We start from the raw sequence: 19,704 nt of genomic DNA, 5'->3' as shown, positions 1-19,704 counted from the left end.
CAAGAACAGATATGCTCCATTGTCAGGTAAATAAAGATGTGGGGAAATGTCTTAAGATAAACAAGATTCTTGATTTTGCTGAGTGAAGCATCACTGAAGAGCTACTCTTCCCCAGAGGTTCTGTGGTTTGAGCCGTGACACAGTGTGAAGAGAGGTGCAAAGCTCAGCCTCTGGGTGTGTCAGGGCTTCAAGAATGAATTCGTAGATTTCAAGCCTGGGTGTGAGACAGTACATTATTTTTATTTCTGAAAGCAAGGTAGAAAGAGACAGGGAACTCATGCCTTTGCATAGTTTCCTCCTTCTTCCCCAGTAGCTGGTCATAGAGTTTCAACTAAACACAACTAAATTGTCTATGAAATATTCTTATTACAGCCTTTTCTCAGGCATTTCCACTTTAAATTCAAAACACAGACATTGCATAGAGGGTTTCTTAGCTTTCTAGGTTCTTCTTTTTTAACCACAGCTGTGTAAGATTTTCATCCCATTTCCTCTAAGTGACCATGAATAAAGGCCTTCCTTTCTCTTTTTTCTGGTTCTAAGACCCTAGAGAATAAATTGAGTTCTTGGAATATTGCCAGATGTGTGATAGGTCTACAAGGAAAACAATAAGCCATCTTTTCTGTTTGGAAAGACTAAATTCAGAGACTACTGCCCTGACAGGTTAGACATAAAACTAGTCCTCTCTCCTCTCCTCCAGCCCCTCTTCTGATTAGCTTTCCTTTGAAGGTTGACTGGGATGAGTTAAAGTAACTTTTCTCATCCAGATCCAGTGGATGTGGGGGTGTTAAAATTTACACACAGAACTGAAAACTTTGAGACACCAGATTCTAAATCATCACTATCACTGAGTTTAGTCTAGTGCCACGGGCCTCATCAGACACATATTTCTCTCTGTCATAAGGGATTTGGAGCTAGCTTATTTCAAAGACTTAGAACACAACTGTTTCCTTTTCATTCCTACACATTCTTCATTCAATATTAATATAGAGTTTTAAAAATTGTGCCTTATTTTATGGCCAAGAAATGCTGCAGCGTTCATTCCTACTCCTCTTTGTAAACATATGGCACTCATCTTCTTGTCACTATAAGGAGGAAAGGACTCATCAGAGATCAAGAAAGGGATCTCAGTGTAGGAACCGTGTGGTAAGAAGAGAAGAGCACTCATGCATATTTGCACAGATTTCCTACTTACAGCTGCAAACACGTATGTGTTGCCCCACCTAACTGCATCATGGCTGATGTATACTGGAGGGGGTCAGCTAAACAGTCAAGCACTGGGAGAAATTTCCCCACCCACAGAGCAATAACATCTTAGTGCCATTATGAAGCAATGTGAGCAAGACCATGTGTGTCACCAGAAAGAACAATTTCTTACCTTAAGTAAATCTAGATGGTAATTTTTAGATGTAATGGATCTATTACCTGAAACTGAAACTGAAGCATATGTAATTTCTCAGCAAAACCGATCTGACCAAACCAAATTAAGACAGAATATAATCCATTGGCCAAAACACTTCTACAAAGTGACGCCTGCCTTGATCCTAGTTTGTAAGATCCTTGAGAGTAAGGACAATCTGTCTCCTGCTGTTTTAGAACAATGCCTGACAACTTGTGTGTCCTGAAGAAATGTTTGCTATACTGAGTAGAATTAATATTCAAGCTCCCAGCTATGAGTACAACCCCAGTGTAAAGAAATACACTTTGTAGCAAACTGAAGAAATTAAGCCACAATTTCATCAACCAAAGACGACCACTCTTGAATCTGAATTCAGTGTTCAGAATTCCAAACTCATTGGAATAGTATACTAGCCATACCATAATTTAATAAGTAATTTCAACAAAAATCCAATGGATTCTCATTATAGAATATTTATTTTTTTACTTTATTTTATTTAAATTGTAGGTGGACACAATATCTTTATTTTCTTTTTATGTGGTGCTGATGATTAAATCCAGGGCTTCACGCGTGCTAGGTGAGTGCTCTACCACTGAGCCACAACCTCAGCTCCAGAATTTCTTAAATAGTAAAGTAGAAATTCCTTCCTAACTTACAGGCATAAAGATTGTGACAGGTACAGTTCCCAGGAGCAGACCCTGGATGAAGTCAGGTATTATTGAGGTATAACATCCAGGAAAGAAAGAATGAGAAAGCAGGACTGGATTTGGGGCTGCTGGAGCAGAATACAGGTTTGGCAAAGTCTCTCCAGTCAACAGGGTTCCAGAGCAAAGGCAGAGCAAAGGCTGTCTATCCAAAGAATCTCATGTCGGGTGGAAGTGCCTGGAACATTGGTTTCCACTGTGCTCAATCAGTGGTTGGCAGCCTCCCAGGAACAGTATGAAATTAAACTAAAAGTGGAGGTGGATCCAGAAAATCTAATAGTGTAGCACTGACAGCTACCACACTCCTGGCAGCTGACCTACGAGACCTTTCTTGAAAATGGATTGGGGTGGGGCCTCCTTGCTGCCCACAGAGATACTCTCACAAAACAAAACAAAACAAAAAAACTTTACCTGTGTTTATTTTATTCCTGGGTGTGATTTTCTTGACCTAGGCTTCTAAATTATTCTATCATCCATTAAATAGACGATCACTTCTCAAATAATTTTAATGTGACCGTCTAATATGACACTGGATGCTTTATTGGATAAAAGTTTTGAATCCTGGAAGAATATGTCCTCAATTTTTGTGCTATCTACAACACCAAAAGAAATACAGAAACAATACACTTTTTTGATTAATTGGCATGATTATTCTTCCCTTACTTTCTTAAGTCTAGATTATCAATAAGACAATAAATTAAGTCCTAACTTGTAATAGTGTCCATTTTTTATAGCATAAATATTCCTACCATAGCTGATTGCAAGCTACCAATGTGATACCACTCACAGCAGAGTTGGAAAAATATGCACAGTAGTACACTTATATAATACCTCTTCCATATAGACACAATATCTATATATGACCTCCCGCATAGGTAAGTCTAGTGTGTTCAATGATAGTATACTAAATTATATTAAAATACCTAGTGAGTGTTGAGTTTTAAGTATTTATTACTTTTATATTTAATATAATTTACTTAATTATAAGTTCACATAATTTAATTTTTATAGATTTCATGTTTAATAATGAGCTAACTGAAGTTTTGAAAATTTAACAATAGACTCTCAAGAACTGGCGTGAGCTAACTCTAGCACACTACTGCAACCCAGAACTTCACCTTTTAGGGACCTACCCTGATGTAACTTGAGGACAGATACACAAGGACTCAGGTGGAAGAATATTCATTGCAGTGTTGTTTGTAACAGGAGAAACTGAAAATTATATAATTGACAAAGTATGATTAATTTACATTGTGTAATATTAAACTATTGTTTTAAAAAATGAATTAGGTTATCCTGTATTAAGATGTATCAATCTCAAAAAAAAGTTACAAATATATTCATGCAGTGTGATAACAGTGATGTAAACATTTTAAACATTAAAACACTTAAAATCTAGAGTATAGAAATATGTGCTTATAGTTAAAATCTAAAAACATGTATAAACATGAAACACACAAGTCCAGGACAGTATTTAACTCTAGGGAGGGGAAGATGGAGGAGTAGGGCTTTGTATCAAATAATATTTTAGTTATTTAAAGAAGATGTGACAAGAGAGAAAATGCTCAGATGATTTGAGCAGTAGTTAGAACAGAGGCAAATCAACATTATGTTTATCTGACAGAAGTACACAAAATATCTATGAAATATTCTTACAGTAAAATAGAATTTATATCCACTTAAATGTCTAGATCCAACTCCCAACTTGAAAAACAGAAAACAAACAAAAAAAAAAATGTTAAATAGAGCTATTGGGATGCAATTATTGAAATCTGAAACGTGGGTTTCTTTAACAAATAAATGGCAAGGAAGAAAAACAGAGAAAAGGACAACAAATTTACAGAGCGTTGAGACTTCTAACATGTTGCAATTATAGACATTAGTTCTGATTCAGACAGACAAATTCTGATAAAATACAAGAAAATTTGAATACTGAGTCGGTACTAAATGATATTAAGAAATTATTAACTGTTAGGGGACATATGATATTGTATATATATTTTCTAAAGAATCCTTGCCTTTTAGAGATTAATGCTAAAAATGTATAGGTGAAGTGATATGATGTCTAGAACTTGCTTCCAGATAATCTAGTGGGGTGGGGAAGTGGGTAGGAGAATGGTTGAAACGATTTGTTGCTTCTTCTTTTATGTTTGAAATTTTATATAAATAGGACTTTAAAAAAAATAAAGAGAAGAAGGAAGAAGGGGGACAAAAGGGAAACAAACCGGAGCAATGTAAATATGGATTAAACCTAGGAAGTGGAACATCTATTATATGTAACTCTGTGTCATTTATTTTCTATATGTTGGTGAGTTTGAAATATTACATAATTTAAATTTTTATAAACACATTCAGAGTGCCACACACATAAAATATACTCTGACTATATTTTAGATACCATGATCCAGCCTCACTGTCGGGAGACAGATATGTTATCAGCAGTGACTCTGGTCTTCCCACAGCCTGCTCCTCAAACATGCCAGACACTTGATTTACCCTCCTACCAGATTCTCTCAGCCCCTCCTCAGATAGTGGACCATCACTATCTAGTGCCATGAGCCAGACATTAACCCTTCACATCCACTGAAACAAAAAAGCCTCAGTCCTCGCCACACACCAAGGAATTTGACGGCCACTCTCATCATAACTCTCCCTTTCTTTGAGAACACTTTGCTCCCTGGCAAACATCAAAGTTACAAGGTCTGTGCATGGAAGATGGTGGCCCCTTGAGTACAACAGGCCTTGTTGTCAAATATATGAAGAGGGCATTTTCATGTTCTCTTGTGTTTCCTGCAGTGTTCAATGAATTTGGGTATTTGGAATGGTCACATGCTCCATGATCAGAGATTTTCTATCAGTCACATATTTCTAGGTCTATCCAGCCATCTAGCAATGAGAACAGAAATTTAACACCTATGTATGTTACTCTAAGTGTTATCAGGCCACTTAAATGTGGCAGAAAGGTTTCAAACCCTTCAGAGTGAAAGTCCTCATGTAACACACAAGCTCACATTCATCAGTGCAAATTAAAAACTACAAAAGTTTTTAAACTACAAGATACTCCCCTTGGTGACCACTAACAAAGCAGAAGTCAGGCTTCTTTAAAATTAAATTAACTATAAAAAGAAAACAATACGAACCAAGGGCAGAGAACAATTTTCACATCTTTTGGAAATATAATATTTGACTTTTTTAATGTAAAACTTTTTTCAGAACTTGTAATCTTAGGTGCCAAGTTTAAATCTCTCTTTTTTTTTTTTTTCAGTATAAACAGAAAAATTTCCATTAATCCACAGATGTCTGGAGGTACCTGAATGATCTGTGCATGAACAGAGAGAAGATATACTGACTACTGAATTAGGCTCTGTGATAAATGACTTACTGCAGAGACAATATGGAGGAGTTATTCAGAGTGTGAACTTCATAGCCGGAGCATTTGGGTTCGAATTCTAACTGTATCTTATATATTAATTGTAGAGAGCAGCTCTATCCTCTTGTATCTGAGATTCTTCAATATGGAGATAATAGTACTTACCTCATAGGTATGTTATATAATAATTACTTAAGTTTATAGATGTAAAGCATTAAGAATATATGATGAAAACTTCATAACCATGTCATTTAATACTCCAAAAGACTGGTGCCATTTTACAGAAAAAATAAATAACTTGCTTAAGATGAAAAAATGAATCAAGGATTTGAGTTCAGGTTCAGTCCTAAGCCTGTATTCTTTCCACTACTCACCCTGTCTTCTGTACATTTGTGAGTACATACCAAGCTCCTATGTTAGTAAGAAAGCCATATTCATGAAAGGTCATGATGTTTAATGAACTCAAGTAACTTTAGGATGTTTCAAAAAAAAAAAAAGGGATTAAAAATGATGAGACTTAATTGTCCAGATTATATATTGAGAGATTCAGATCAAAGAATGAAAGAGATTTGAATAAGTTGGATTTGGGGTATCAGATGACTGATACTTTCAAGTGTATATTCAGAATATTTGAACTGTTTGATGTTGTATTGGCCTCTATTAGTTAAGAAGTTGTATCTCAGACACTGACAATAAAAATTGTTCCAGGATTAAATATGAAAAGGTCATGAGTCATAATTCCATTCAAGTCATTGTGAGAAAGATGTATTACATAAGAGGTGACATTTGAAATCAAATGAGAAAATATGTTAAAGTCATCTATATATTTACAAGTTGTGACAAAATTTTCACATATCTTTATGGGCTTAATTGTGTTTTCCAAAATGATATATTAAACTCCTAAGCCTCAGAACCTCTGAATGCAATCTTATGTAGAAATAGGTCTGCTGTGGTTTGAATTTCATTTAAGTGCGTGCCCCAGTGTGGCAACGTGGAAACTGATAGAAACTTTAAGAGGTGGAGATTAGTAAGCAGTCCTTAGATCATTTATGGCCCTGCCCTCAGTAAGGAATACTGTCTCCTGAAGTGAGTTGTTATAAAAGTTGAGCACGACACATAAATCTCTCTTTGGCTTCCTATCTGACCAACTAATATCTGCCTCTTGCACATATTCCTGCCATAATGCCATCCACCATTAAACTCTCACCAGAGACTACACCAATGGGGATGCTCAGTCTTGGACTTTCAGCTTCCAAACTGTGAGTTAATAAACCTCTTTTCTCCAAATGTTACAGAGTTTCAGGCATTTTGTTATAGCAATAAAAAACAGGCTAATACGGAGTATCAGACAGATTGACCTTAAGATGAGGACATACTGAATTTGGATGAACTCAAATCCACTAAAACTTAAGTTCTTATAAGATAAGAGGCATGGAGATAGACAGTAGAGGAAATACCAGATAAAGAACCAGGCAAAAATAGGAGTGATTATGTCAAGCCAAGGACTAGGGGAAGCCACCACAAGCTGAGAGAGAAGTACAGAGCACAATTCTCTCTCAGAATCTTAGCCAGAATTAATCCTGTTGGTGCCTGGATTTGAGACTGCCAAATTTCAGAACTGTGACAGAAGACATTTTGATTGTGTTAAGCTAACCAGTTTGTGGTACTTTGTTAGAGCAACCCTGATAAATTTATATACACATATGGGTTAATTCAATGACCACTGTGAATAAATGACCAATGATTTAATAGCACATTTCTGTGCTGAGAACACTTTTTTTTTTGGATTGTTCTTATTTGAAGTGTGTCAAAAGTGTTTAAAACACACATGGAAATTGTACTTGAAGGGTTGGGGCACTTGCCTAGCACATGTGAAGCACTGGGTTTGATCCTCAATACATAAAAATAAATAAAATACATAAAAGTAAATAAAATAAAGGTATTGTGTCCATCTACAACTAAAAAAAAAAAAAAAAAAAGAAAAAAGAAAAAGAAATTGAAGACCAAAGAAATGACAGAAAGTATTATTTGGCATTAAATGCTACTTAATATTAAATGTACAACATAGGTACCACTAATCTAATAAGTAAAACATTATCCTGATAAGAAGAGTGAAATCACATTATGATCTGTGATCAAAACACCTACTCACAGAAAATATGCAATTATTTGAAGATGCCTTTTAAAACAGGTTAAAACACTATTAGTTTAAAAAATAATCATTGAAAACATAATAATAAACAGTGAAAGAAAGCTTTGGACTTAAAGAGTATCTTTAAGGGGTATCATTCAGATTAGATCCATGCTTTGTTTTCCAGACTCACTGCACCTAAGCTATATCCAAGGATGCTTTAAATATAAATAAAATATAAATATAAAAATAAATATAAATAATTTATTTATAAACATCACTGAAAGATGTAGATGGGTACTTGCAGTGAATATATATAGGGACAACATAAATTTTACAAGCCTAAAAATTATATACTTGAGGTTTGCTTTTAGTCTTGATTTTATATTTGCATTATTTTGCTTTGAATAAAGTCTTACTTCCCTATGAGCAAACCAGTGATAGAATACACTAAAGATTTTCAATGAGGAAATAGAAAACTCATAATAACAAGAGGGAAAGAAATTTAAATAAGTGTCTTAGAGATTGGAACCCAATTATGATTACAGAGATGCTGGATTCATGAATTCTAAAGGATAGAGGAATATAAATCCAAAATCTACACAGCACTCTTTAGTAAATTCTTCAATTGCAGGTAAAATAGATGCAGGCAAATCTCCTGTGAATTTAAGACATTAGGCTTTTAACATATCAACTCTATTTTACTTGAGAAAGGAATATGATAAAATATTATGCAATAAAAAATGAAAGTATATAAGCTTATTTTCTTTCTTCCGCTAAAAGAAATTAGCAATGTTAAGCAGAATTAAAATTGTATGGTTGATTCTGGAAAAAGTTCTCACACCATTTGTGTACAATTAAGTTAATCTCATACACTTCAATGTTTACATCAGATTTACCTGGTGAATACATTTCTTTGTGAGGCTTCTTAGCAACACTGATTTTACTAAGAACTGTTGGGTCCTTCAAGAAGCAGATGCTAATATGGAGTAAGGAGAGTCAATAGCTTATTGGAGAATAGTACCCAGGAAAAATCAAAAGATAAGGTTGGTGAATGGGGCAGGGAGAGTCTTAAGGACATGATACTGATCTGACACCTATAAAATGGAAAGGGGAAAGCAAACAGAATTTTGCAGGGAAAACCTCACATTAGGAGGAGATCTGGCAAATTCTCATCCAATCCAAGGTAGAGCTTGGGGAAAATATTGTCTGTTAGTAGCCTCTAAGTGGTCAATTACTGGCTGTAGGCTGACTGATAAAGAGTGTAGCCTCAGTCCAAGAGCTGAGGGAACATTCTGAAGACAATGCAACTGGAGACTGATCTCTAGTTGCATTCCTTTCAGCAGAATTGCTTTTTTTCTTGAAGCCAGATCTAAGCATTATGAGGCTGTTACACAGAAAACCTTACAGCTCTCCATCCACAGTTTGGAGGCTTGATTCTACTCTTCTTTCTGCCCTGAATCCCCTTTCAAGACCTGCCCAGGTATTCTCTGAGTCCTCTGCAAAAGTGTCATCAGACCTGTCTACTACAAAGACCCCAGTACCAGACTCTCCAAACTTCTCCCACCCTCATTTTCTCTTATTCAAATATATGTTGAGAAGAATTAAAGCCACTCAGTCTCTAGGAATTAGAACTAGTATTATGATCAACTACTTATGAGTTAAAAATGCATTTTCCAGGTCATATGGCATTACTCTTTAGGTAAGTATCCAATACAAGCCACAATTTTATACCCAGCCCACTTGCAAGTTAGGGAGAAGAAGTACTTCCTATATTACCACAGATCTCTGTTTTGACATATGTCTATATGCATCATCATCAAAATAACTTGATGTGTTTTAATAAATTGAATTAATTTTCTATTTTCGAAAAAGGGTTTCTGACTTTGTTACCTACAGTGGTTTACTTCTTACACAAATGAGCCAGTCCTACTCTGCTTTCACCATTTCTTTGGATCAGAAAATAAAAGTTGTCACTTCAGCATTAATATGAGGGTAAATTATCTCATCCTCCCTGAGTCATAGTTCCCATGTCCTATACGACTACTGCTCAGTAGTCTGGAGATCAAAATCAAGTTTTTATTTTTAAAATCCTCTATCACTTTTAAAACTACAATGAAGGGAGGAAAAGAGAATTCATTTCATTTTTTCTGGTTATTCCAAAAATAACCACTTCTGTGAACTCACTGCTTCCAATCTATGTGCTGAGGCAGAAGTTACAAACTCAGAGGCTCAAGAAGCCTAAGTAGTTGTCTCAAATTAAAGAAGCAGGCAGTGGAGATGTGGGGGATTAGTGAACTGGACTACAGAGACCCAGAATGAAGCCCACAACTCTTTGCTACCTGGTAGGAATGTAGACTCAATATGGTCAAACATTCAGTTTTCCAAAAGAAAACAGCAATACAAATGTTTAGGTGACAAATATTTTTGGAAGCAATCTGGACACCTATGAAATTATAAATGTGCATACTCAATGTATCACACAAAAAATACCCTATCAAGTACACAAAGCCATGAGTAGTCTGGTATTTATTTATGGTAATAAATGTGGGGGGAAAGATAAAGGGTTGTCAATAAATGATTGAGTAAATAAATTGGGTACATACACAAATTTGGGAAGCCACCCATGGCCTGTATGGGAATCAAGCATAGCCAGACCATTAACCAGGAAAATCTGGTCTTAGGAACTCTCAGCTCATGATTATCCTGTGTTAGTTCAACCTGGAAATTCAAATGCAGGCCCTAGATGTGGGAGTGACCCACTAGAGCCAAATGGCTTGCTCAACTCCACCCCCTATCCTATTTTTCACAGAAGAAGCTCCTACTGGTTCCTGTTGATGGTTCCTTTTGATCCGTATGGCTATGAATAAACCAAGTTGGGGGGTGGGGGGAGGCTCCTGGGGAGTGGGGCGCTCCTTTGTTTGTTAGAGCCAGACCCTTCTGGACAGCTCAATCAGTCATGCCCCTGCTTCAAAGATAATTCTGTTTTCTGTCATTATTCCTGATAAATAATTTTCATAGCCTTTTATTTTGCAGCCAGCCCATCCCTCCTACAGGAACCCTATCCCTTGCCCATGCAGGATATGCAGCAATACACAAAGTGGAAAAAATGTATATATCCTTCTCTTTCTTTCTTCTTTCTTTTCTTCTTTTCCTTCCCTTCTTATTTCCTCACATCTACCAGTTTTTTGCTTTTCTTGAGTGGCAACAGCTAAGTTTTGTTCATTCCTTAAAACATCTGCAGTACAAACAAAACAAACAAAAAATTTGCCTTGGAGCTGACTTCTCCCTTCTGCGGTTTTTCAGTGGTATCATTGAGTTATGCAAATGTAGCCTTGGGGAAAGTATAACAGCACCTTTTATTTGACTTGACAAACCTGCACCTCCCTTTGGTATTTAAAGAACTAATTTGCATTAGGCACATTCAAGAAGGAATAACCTGTCCCCTGACATCCACTCTCTGGGATTCCGTCTGCAAGATCTGTGGTACAAAACAGATGGCTTCCAAGACCAAGTAGTAATACTGTTACTGGAGGTAATAAAGAAATAGCCTGATGAGCAGCTGCAGCACTGAGGCTTTGAGAATTTGAAGTTCTCGGCTTGTTGCTGTAGACCTCCTGAGTCTGACTGCAGTACTGGGGCAGTGACTTCTAGGTAGAAGCTCCAAGTGAGTCACTAATAGCCCAGGCATTGTGATCCCCAGTAAGCTTTTCTTTCCCTGAGGAACCACTTTCCCTTCCTGGGTTGCTCTGGAGGGGCAAAGCCTTGCCCCAGCATTGGAGACAGTGGGCAAATCTGAATGCTTAGTTGGATTCTCCATTCTGTGGACTATATCATCCAAGATGGCTGCTCCCTTGAGAGGAAAATTTGTGTAGGTTAGAACATTTGGAGACATTTTCAAGAAACCATTGGACATTTGATCTGAACCAAACACTAATTCTGAAAAAAAAAATACATTAGCTTTAAGTCTTTCATTAAGTTTGACTAAAATAAAACAACCATGAGAAATTTAATTCAATAAATACTTGTAAGATCATTATTGAGTTGGCAAAGTGTGAAGCAGAATACTGAGCATGATAGGATATAATTGGGTAAAAATGATAAACAAAACTCGATGACTAGCATCTAGGAACTTAGTGTCCAGAAGCAGGTTATTGAATATGGAGCCAATTACCACATGTCACTATTTAAATTTAAATATATTGAACTTAAATACTATTTAAAATTCAGTTTCCAAGTTAGAGTAACCACATTTCAAGTGCTCTATAGCCACATTAACATCATCATTGGAAGTTCTACAGAAAACCACTGGTCTAGAGTGGGGAATAGTTATGCTTTTCAGTTTTGCACATCATCTGGGATTTTTCTCAACTACTCAACTCCACAGTTGTAGCTTATAAGCTAGCATAGACAAAACAAATGAGCATGACTATATTCCAATAAAAATTTATTTACAAAAACAGATAGCAAACCTGGTTGTCCTGGGGACCACAGTTTGCTGAATCCTTGTCCAGACAAAAACTAGCTAATTGCAGTATAAGGCTGTAACATAGGAATAGAAAAATTAACTTTGTGTGGCAGTTCAAACAGCTTTTATGGCTGCATTACATGTAGTAATAAATGATTTTTGTTAAGCATTTACTTTACATGATCTGTTACAGAGCAATGAATACACTTAATCATGTTAAACCTTTAATACATTACATAAACAATATTCTGAATACCAACATACAGAATGTTTATCAGATTTTATGTTCATCACTGTTCAAAATTTGCATCCTTTATGGAGTTCTTATTAACTTCATGGAAACCTGTCAATCTTTCCTCTAGTGGCCATGAACATGCCACTACATCTGATACTGCACAAAGAATATCAAATATTTGTTACACGCTTCTCTAAGTAGATAAGTAAGCTTTTCAAGAAGAGAGTTTATGATGTTTTCATCTTTTATTTTTTAGCTCAATTCCTGGCATAATCAATATTTATTATAGTTGTTATTGTTGCTATTACTGTCTCTAGTTTACATAGTCAAATATTTGCCCATTCTCTAAATGTTTTCCAACCTACAGAAAAGTAATATGAAGAGGATGATTAAGTGGGAAAAAAATACCTTCCATCTCTGAATAGAAGAAATATAATTAATCAGAGAATGTTCCTAAAAAATCTAACACTTTGGAATATAATTTTTATGTATAATGCAAAATAAAGGAATTAATGGTTTAACATAAGACTACATTCCATTTTTTTCATATTATAAAACAAAACTTAAAAGACCTGTTGATACATATAAATACCTAGAAGAAAGTCTGAATAACTTCAGATGCAGATAAGATAAAATTAAAAACAAAATTTTTTATAAAGTTCAGCAGATAAACTAGATAGGTAAAATTTGTTTTTTTTATTACACTTCAGGTATTTTACAAATTCAGATTTTACAGTTCTCTGAAATCTCCACCAAATTCATAAATCAATTTCTAAAACTCCCAATTAAACATGTAAAGGTTTGAAATATTTCTCAATAGTAATGAATGTTTCTTCCTGGAGCTCAGTTCAAAAGTAGTCTGATAAATATCCCCACAACATTTTTCAGACAGGGACATTTGCTTCATCCTTAATAGCAACACTTACACGGATAAGAATTTCCAACAATAAACCAGCCAGTTTATATTTTCTATGTTTGTCTTTTACTATTGAGAAACACTGACTGCATTCCTGCATAAACTAAAATGATGCTTCCAAATCTTCTACTGGATACATTTTAAAAATTCATTTCAATTATTAAGCTGATGCTGCTTTCTACCACATATGGGTTTTGTTTCTCTGTTACATTTCTTTAAATTCTGTTGTGGACTTCTTTCTTGCCTTCTGAAACTTTGATTGAACAAGGACCCGTATCATATCTGCATATTAATCTGCAAAGAAATGCACATTCCCTGCACCCTGAATATCCTTCCTTGTACTAATGCTTTTTAAGCTAAGTTCAGAACTTTATTAACCAAGGGATCAGGTACAGGATGAATAATAATCTTCTTTAGAATTGAAACTAAAACTAAATAAAAAATGAATTAAATCTACTGCCAAGTTCCATCTTTCTAGAAGGTGGAACTTCTTCATGGTGTTGTTCATCCCCCTTAGACTTTGTGCTAGACTGAGGTGCATACTCATAAAATTCATCTTCACTTTCCTTTTGACATCTGTACCATTCAAACTAAAGTGCCAAGCAAGGAAGAGAGACCATGCTCTGTGACTGAGCTCATAGAGCTTATCAACTGGTCAAATTGAAGATCTTCACCCTTCTGAGAAATCTGGAGCATATCTCCTCCAAGGGCTCAGCTTTTACAACTTCAATTTTCTTTACAGCTTAAATAGCTAACTCTGTCAGGAGATTCTTGATATCATATTCACCAGGCTTGACATCTAGGTCAGTCTTAATATTTGACGTGGTGATATGCTTTCTTCCCCAAGTGGAGTGAAAATTGGAAGAAGCACAGTACTTTTATTCACTTTGCTGATTGGTGCTGAAGCTTGTAGCTGGGGACAGTAATTTCTTGGTGGTAACTTGGATCATCTAATTCTGACTGACTCAAGCACTTCTGAGAATTAAGCATTTGGGGTTTAATGACCCAAGACTCAAATGAATGACTTCAGATCACTTAGAAATGGCAGTTGAAGCACAGAGTTTGTAGAAAAAAACACCACATGTGGAAATAATCCATCTAAAAGCTCTTTCAGTCTTGTCAGTCTTGAGCTTGTTCTTTACAGGTACTCCTGGGGCAAAGCAGCAGAAATTTGCCATATATGAAGCAGAGTATGGAATGTTGAAGGAATTTCTGTCATCTAACAACAGGATGCAGCTGATGAAATTTTTTGGTTAAAAACTCCCAGCCCTGGTCCAAGTGCATCTGCCTTGTTCTTCAGGCCTCAGCAGACCCTGCCTTCGAGTCACAAAGTCCTAATTTTCATCCTTGAATCCCCAGCATTTAATGCAAGTTCAGCATCTAGTAGGTGTTCAATAAATATATTAAATTAGTATAATAAATGTGTTAAGTTAGTATAGCTATGACTTGGTATTACTGTCAGCACCTTCAGAGCCTATACAACTAGCATTTTATAGAAGTTTTATTTTCTAGGTATTGTGTGCTTCTTTTGCCATTGCTTACATCCTTGCAACTGTTCAATATTGCGTCTGTCTAAAGATTCACTGAAGCCGTGAATTCCCACATGTTGTTTGATTCATCTAAATTCTCACCTCATGCCCTTTTTGTTCTTAAGTGTCACATTTTCAAGTTATATCAGTTATTATTTTCATTCATACATGCTTTTTCTAAAAAACAAGTATGTGTGCTCATTTCACCAGGTGTCATGATTTATATTTAACTGAAAGCAGTTTTTACCTAAAGCTTCTGTAAATATGTTTTAAGTGAACATAATTTACATATTAAATTTGCACTTTTATGACCAGTAGTTATAATTGAGAAAAAGGGATATGGTCACATGGGAAAATGAAAGATTATTTTTTAATATGAGACTTTTTTAACACACATTTAGTTCTCACTTCAAAATAGATATGTAAAAGCAACCATTCATAGTAGGTTTCCAGAGTAACACAGGAATATGAACCAGATGACAGAAAAATGTTCTAGAGTATATTTATCATCTCTATTTTAATATGGAAAATATTGATTTAATATCAAATGTAACTTACTCCCCAAATTTTCAAATCAAGTACATGAATCAGAAAAAATATCAAAAAGTAAAAACCCTTTCGATTGTCTGAAAATATTATCAAATTTAAATATTTTATATAATACATAAATCATTGTTTTCATTTATCTGTGGTCCCAATTGGAGAAGCTGTGGCAAATGTGTGTTTTTCCTAGGGTAAAGTTACACCAGTGGCAGATGATGTACAACTATTGAGGTGGTAAAACTTTTACTCCATGCTCCTCACAATCAGAGACCACAGAAGTAGACTTTCTCCTGGAAGGACAACAGGACATTGCTATTGTCTTCTTGTTCCAGAGAGGTGATAGCTCACCAGTTCTGAGGCAGGAGGATAGGGATGACAAGATGGTGGAATATGCCAAGATATCAGCCACATCACAGGACAAAGTACCTGCTTGTATTACCCACGTGGCTATGAGAATTATCTGCCCACCATAGGACCATCCATGTTGCTATGGGAACTCCTGCTCTGGGTACCAACAGAATCAAGGGAAGTGGAGCGAGGGCAAGTGTTAACCCTCTGGAAAACCCCCACCTAAGGCAGATAAAAGTCCCTGGGGTTTCTGGTGGACAAAGACAGACAGAGCTCATCTGCTCTGCTTTTTGGAGCATACTTTCATGCTCTGGCTGCTTCTGTATGTCTTGCTCAAGACTTGGACTTGACTCTCTTCAGGGAACAGTTCTATGCCACTGTGGAGTCCACAGAGACATTTATCATGTCATCATCCCACAGAAGCTCATGATGGTCCCCTACATTGATGTCAATGAAGTGGCGGCTATGTAGAATGTCTTGATAAAATATTAGTGTTCCAAGAGAAGGATATTAATTTCACAAAAATGCATGAATCTGCTACTTCAGTAAAATTCCTGGGGATCCAGTGAGCTCATGCCTGTCTATGTACCTGCTCCAAAGAGGAGAAATTCTCACAGATTTCCACTGCCTACCATAAGGAAAGAAACACACTGTTTGGTAAACTTCATTGAATTTTGGAAGCAATATATACCACATTGAAGCATACTCTCCTCATCTATTTATCAGATTTACCAAAGGACTGTCTTAGCAGGTGTCAAATCAAGTCAAAACTGCAGTGCAATTACAGTGAAGAAACAATTTGTCTATGTCTGGTGGTGACGCTTTTGGTAAACGTGATGGAAAAATTCTAGTGTTGACTCCCAAGGTCTTAGAGCAAATCCACATATTTTAGCAGTTACAATCCTCTTTTGGGAAATAACTCTTGATTTGATCTGTCTTTGGTAGAGAATAAAAGTTTGATCTGAGAATGGTAAGTGGCACAGGACACAATTGTTATCACAAAAGTCATTGTCTGACATCCTGGACATAGCATTGGTTATAGCTGATGGCTTTCTATTATTCAAGTGAAACTAAAATATAGGGGTCCAGATAAAGCAGACTCTGAAAGTTGCATTAGCAAGTGACTTTCATTCCCTGTGATTTCGTTGACTATGCCTTTTGCTCTGCCACTCCTCTTTCGATCTCTATTTATGTCTCTTGGAGAGTTTCTTAATATTATTGAAGGCATCAGATGGCCACAACTGAGTCTGTAGCACCACTCAAGGTTGACCCTTTAAAAAACATGGTGGAGAAAGTGGGATGGCAAAATCTTCTAATGGTTTATCCTGTTTGCTTTGCCAAGAGGAAGAGAAAGCCTTGAACAAGGATGTACACCTGCCTTCTCTTCTCTTCTCTCCTCTCCTCTTCTCTTCTCTTCTCTTCTCTTCTCTTCTCTTCTCTTCTCTTCTCTTCTCTTCTCTTCTCTTCTCTTTTCTTCTCTTCTCTTCTCTCTTCTCTTCTCTCCTTTTCTTTCTTTCATCACTTTCCTACTCAGAGCTTCTCTGGGCCTTATCCAAGATTCTGAGGTTAATGACCAAAACTGAAAACCTAGATGGAGCCTCCATTCTATGGATTAGAAGTTGGTAGGTGACATATACATCTTATTATTGTTAATCTGAGCTCTGATCTTTTGGAAACTTCGTTACTTAAGGAAGGAATCCTTTCTCTAGGTACACAGAAATGGTATTACTAAATTGGAAGTCAGGACTAACACTTAGATACCTTCATGCTTTTAAGCAGATGGACAAAAACCTGGCTTTATTATTGGTTTGTATGATTGATCTTAATTAGTAAGAGGAAAAGGGCAGGTTGGGGGTGTTGCACAGTGGTAGAGCACTTGGCCTAGCATGTGTGTGGACCTGAATTTAATCTCCAGCACTGCAAAAAAATAAAATAAAATAAAATAAAATAAAATAAGAACAAAAAGATTTCTAGAGACAATGGAATATGAAGTTACATAGCTTGAAGTCACAGAGAACCCTGGAGGATCACCTAATTTCAGTGTTAAAAATTAGAGGAATTTGAGTTCATACTATAAAAAGGGTAATAGGGACCTGATTGACCTTCTAATGTTAAACAGCTATAAAGTGCACTTGATTTAACTATTACCCCACTGATTGACCATGGAATTGTATCCATTTTTTTTTTTACTATCGCAATCAATGCCTCAATAAAGATAACTAAATGTGGCCCTCAATAATGATAATGATGCATATATTTCTACAGGAAAGCTGTTTCAAGTGGAGTTGATAGGTCAAAGAGAATATATATTTTAAATTATAATAGACATTTGTTGCCAGATTTTTTCCAAAATGTTCACAATTTTTACTCCCACTAACAATATATTACAGTATTCATTTTCCTGCTAATGTCTTACAAGCAATGAATATTTTGACCCTTTTAATTTTGTCTTTTATATTGGAAAGGTTTTAAATTACCACAAGAACTCTTCTTCAGTGTTTTCCCCAAATCTGAATTCACGGTTTGTGTTTAGGTCGCTGGCATCTATAACCTGTTTGCTCTATGAGGTCAGCATGTGGACTGGCTTAATCAGTGGTTTTCTTTGCCTTACTCTGAAGTCCCAGATCGTGTATAGGAGATTATATCACTGGAATTGTACCATCAGGAAAAAAGCAAGTAATACAGGCCAGTGCCGCCATTGTCATATATGAAAGATACCTTGGTATTTGCTGGAAAGAAAATAATAGAAACACAAATCTCAAGGGTTGAAGGAGCTTTTCAATGCATAAATCTTATCTATAAAATCCCTACCAATTTATTCTCCCACCTCTGCTTAAATTTTTCTAATGATGGAGAACCTACAAAAGCAGACAGCCTATTCCATAATAATAAAGCTAACTTGTATTGAACATTTATTCCATACCAGACACAATTGTAAGTGCCTGGCAGGAAGTATCTCATTTAATCCTTACAAAAACCCCATAGGGGAGGATTTACTATTATACCTATTTCACAGAATAAACCAAGGTACAGAACACACAGCTGGTGAGTGGTTGTAGTGGATTTAAAGTCAGTGGGAAGCCAGACTCAACTTCTACACCCTACTGCCTCCCAGAGGCAGGCTTATAAAACTGTGAATACCAACTCTTTTTACACAAAGCTGAACACTTCTTTCTGTAGATATGTTTTGTCACTCTTGTTTCTGTCTTCTTATTTCCAAGAAAATACTAAAAAATATATATACATGTGGAAATAGACATGAGGTTCAGTACTAATATTTAGTTCTAGAAACCAAAGTGTGTTTACTGGGAGCCTAAGATAAATCAGTTCATAGATTCCACCCAATGGCAAGAGCGAGAAAAGGTAAAGGATCGTATCTGTCACTTACTTAGTGGAGATCCCAAGTCAAGTCAACTTTGAGTCTTTATAGAAATAGGACTGAACTTTTCAGGAGAAGTGACAAAGTTCTCAGCATTTAAGACATAAAACATTAATGGGAAAGATTAATATGTCATTATATCTTCAAAGTCTCAGTCAAATCCATCAGTGAAATGTGTGCTCCTACAAAGACTCCCAAAGAATACCTCAAATACCTAGGGATTAAGCCCTTTAGGAGTATAGTGACAAATGAGAGCATGACACTAGCAGGAGACAAGCTTACTAATGTTCCAGTTCACAGGAACTGTTGAAAGTAATGGAAGGTATAATAAAAAATTAAACAACCCCAAATTCTACATTTATCACAAGAGAATGGATTTCTTCCCACTGTCCAAATTCAAATAAAAACAAAATCAGATGGTGAAGTGGAAGTAAAATATGCCCAGGATGAACATTTGGTATGTCAGTCAAAGGGTCAGCAAGAATATACTAACATAAGGTCTCCTCTCTCTTCTTTCTTTCTCCATATGCCTGTTATTGCTATAATAAATAATAATACACATGATCTATTATAATTTCTATTTGTTGGCCAATACATACACAAAAATGTCCAATATCATTAGCCTTGAAGGAAATGAAAATCAAAACTACAATGAGATAACCGTCTCACTTTAGTTAGAGCGACT

The 19,704-nt window shown here is 35.9% G+C and overlaps 1 long non-coding RNA gene across 1 annotated transcript in view; it reads left to right on the top strand.

The window, feature by feature from the left end:
- Positions 1-19,704, top strand: part of LOC306642335 — an 81,824-nt gene that overhangs the window by 51,861 nt on the left and 10,259 nt on the right. The window lies entirely within an intron of this gene.

The sequence above is a fragment of the Sciurus vulgaris genome (genome assembly GCF_902686455.1).
Source record: "Sciurus vulgaris genome assembly, chromosome: 12".
Taxonomy (NCBI): Eukaryota; Metazoa; Chordata; class Mammalia; order Rodentia; family Sciuridae; genus Sciurus; species Sciurus vulgaris.
This window is presented reverse-complemented; position numbering and strand designations above follow the sequence as displayed.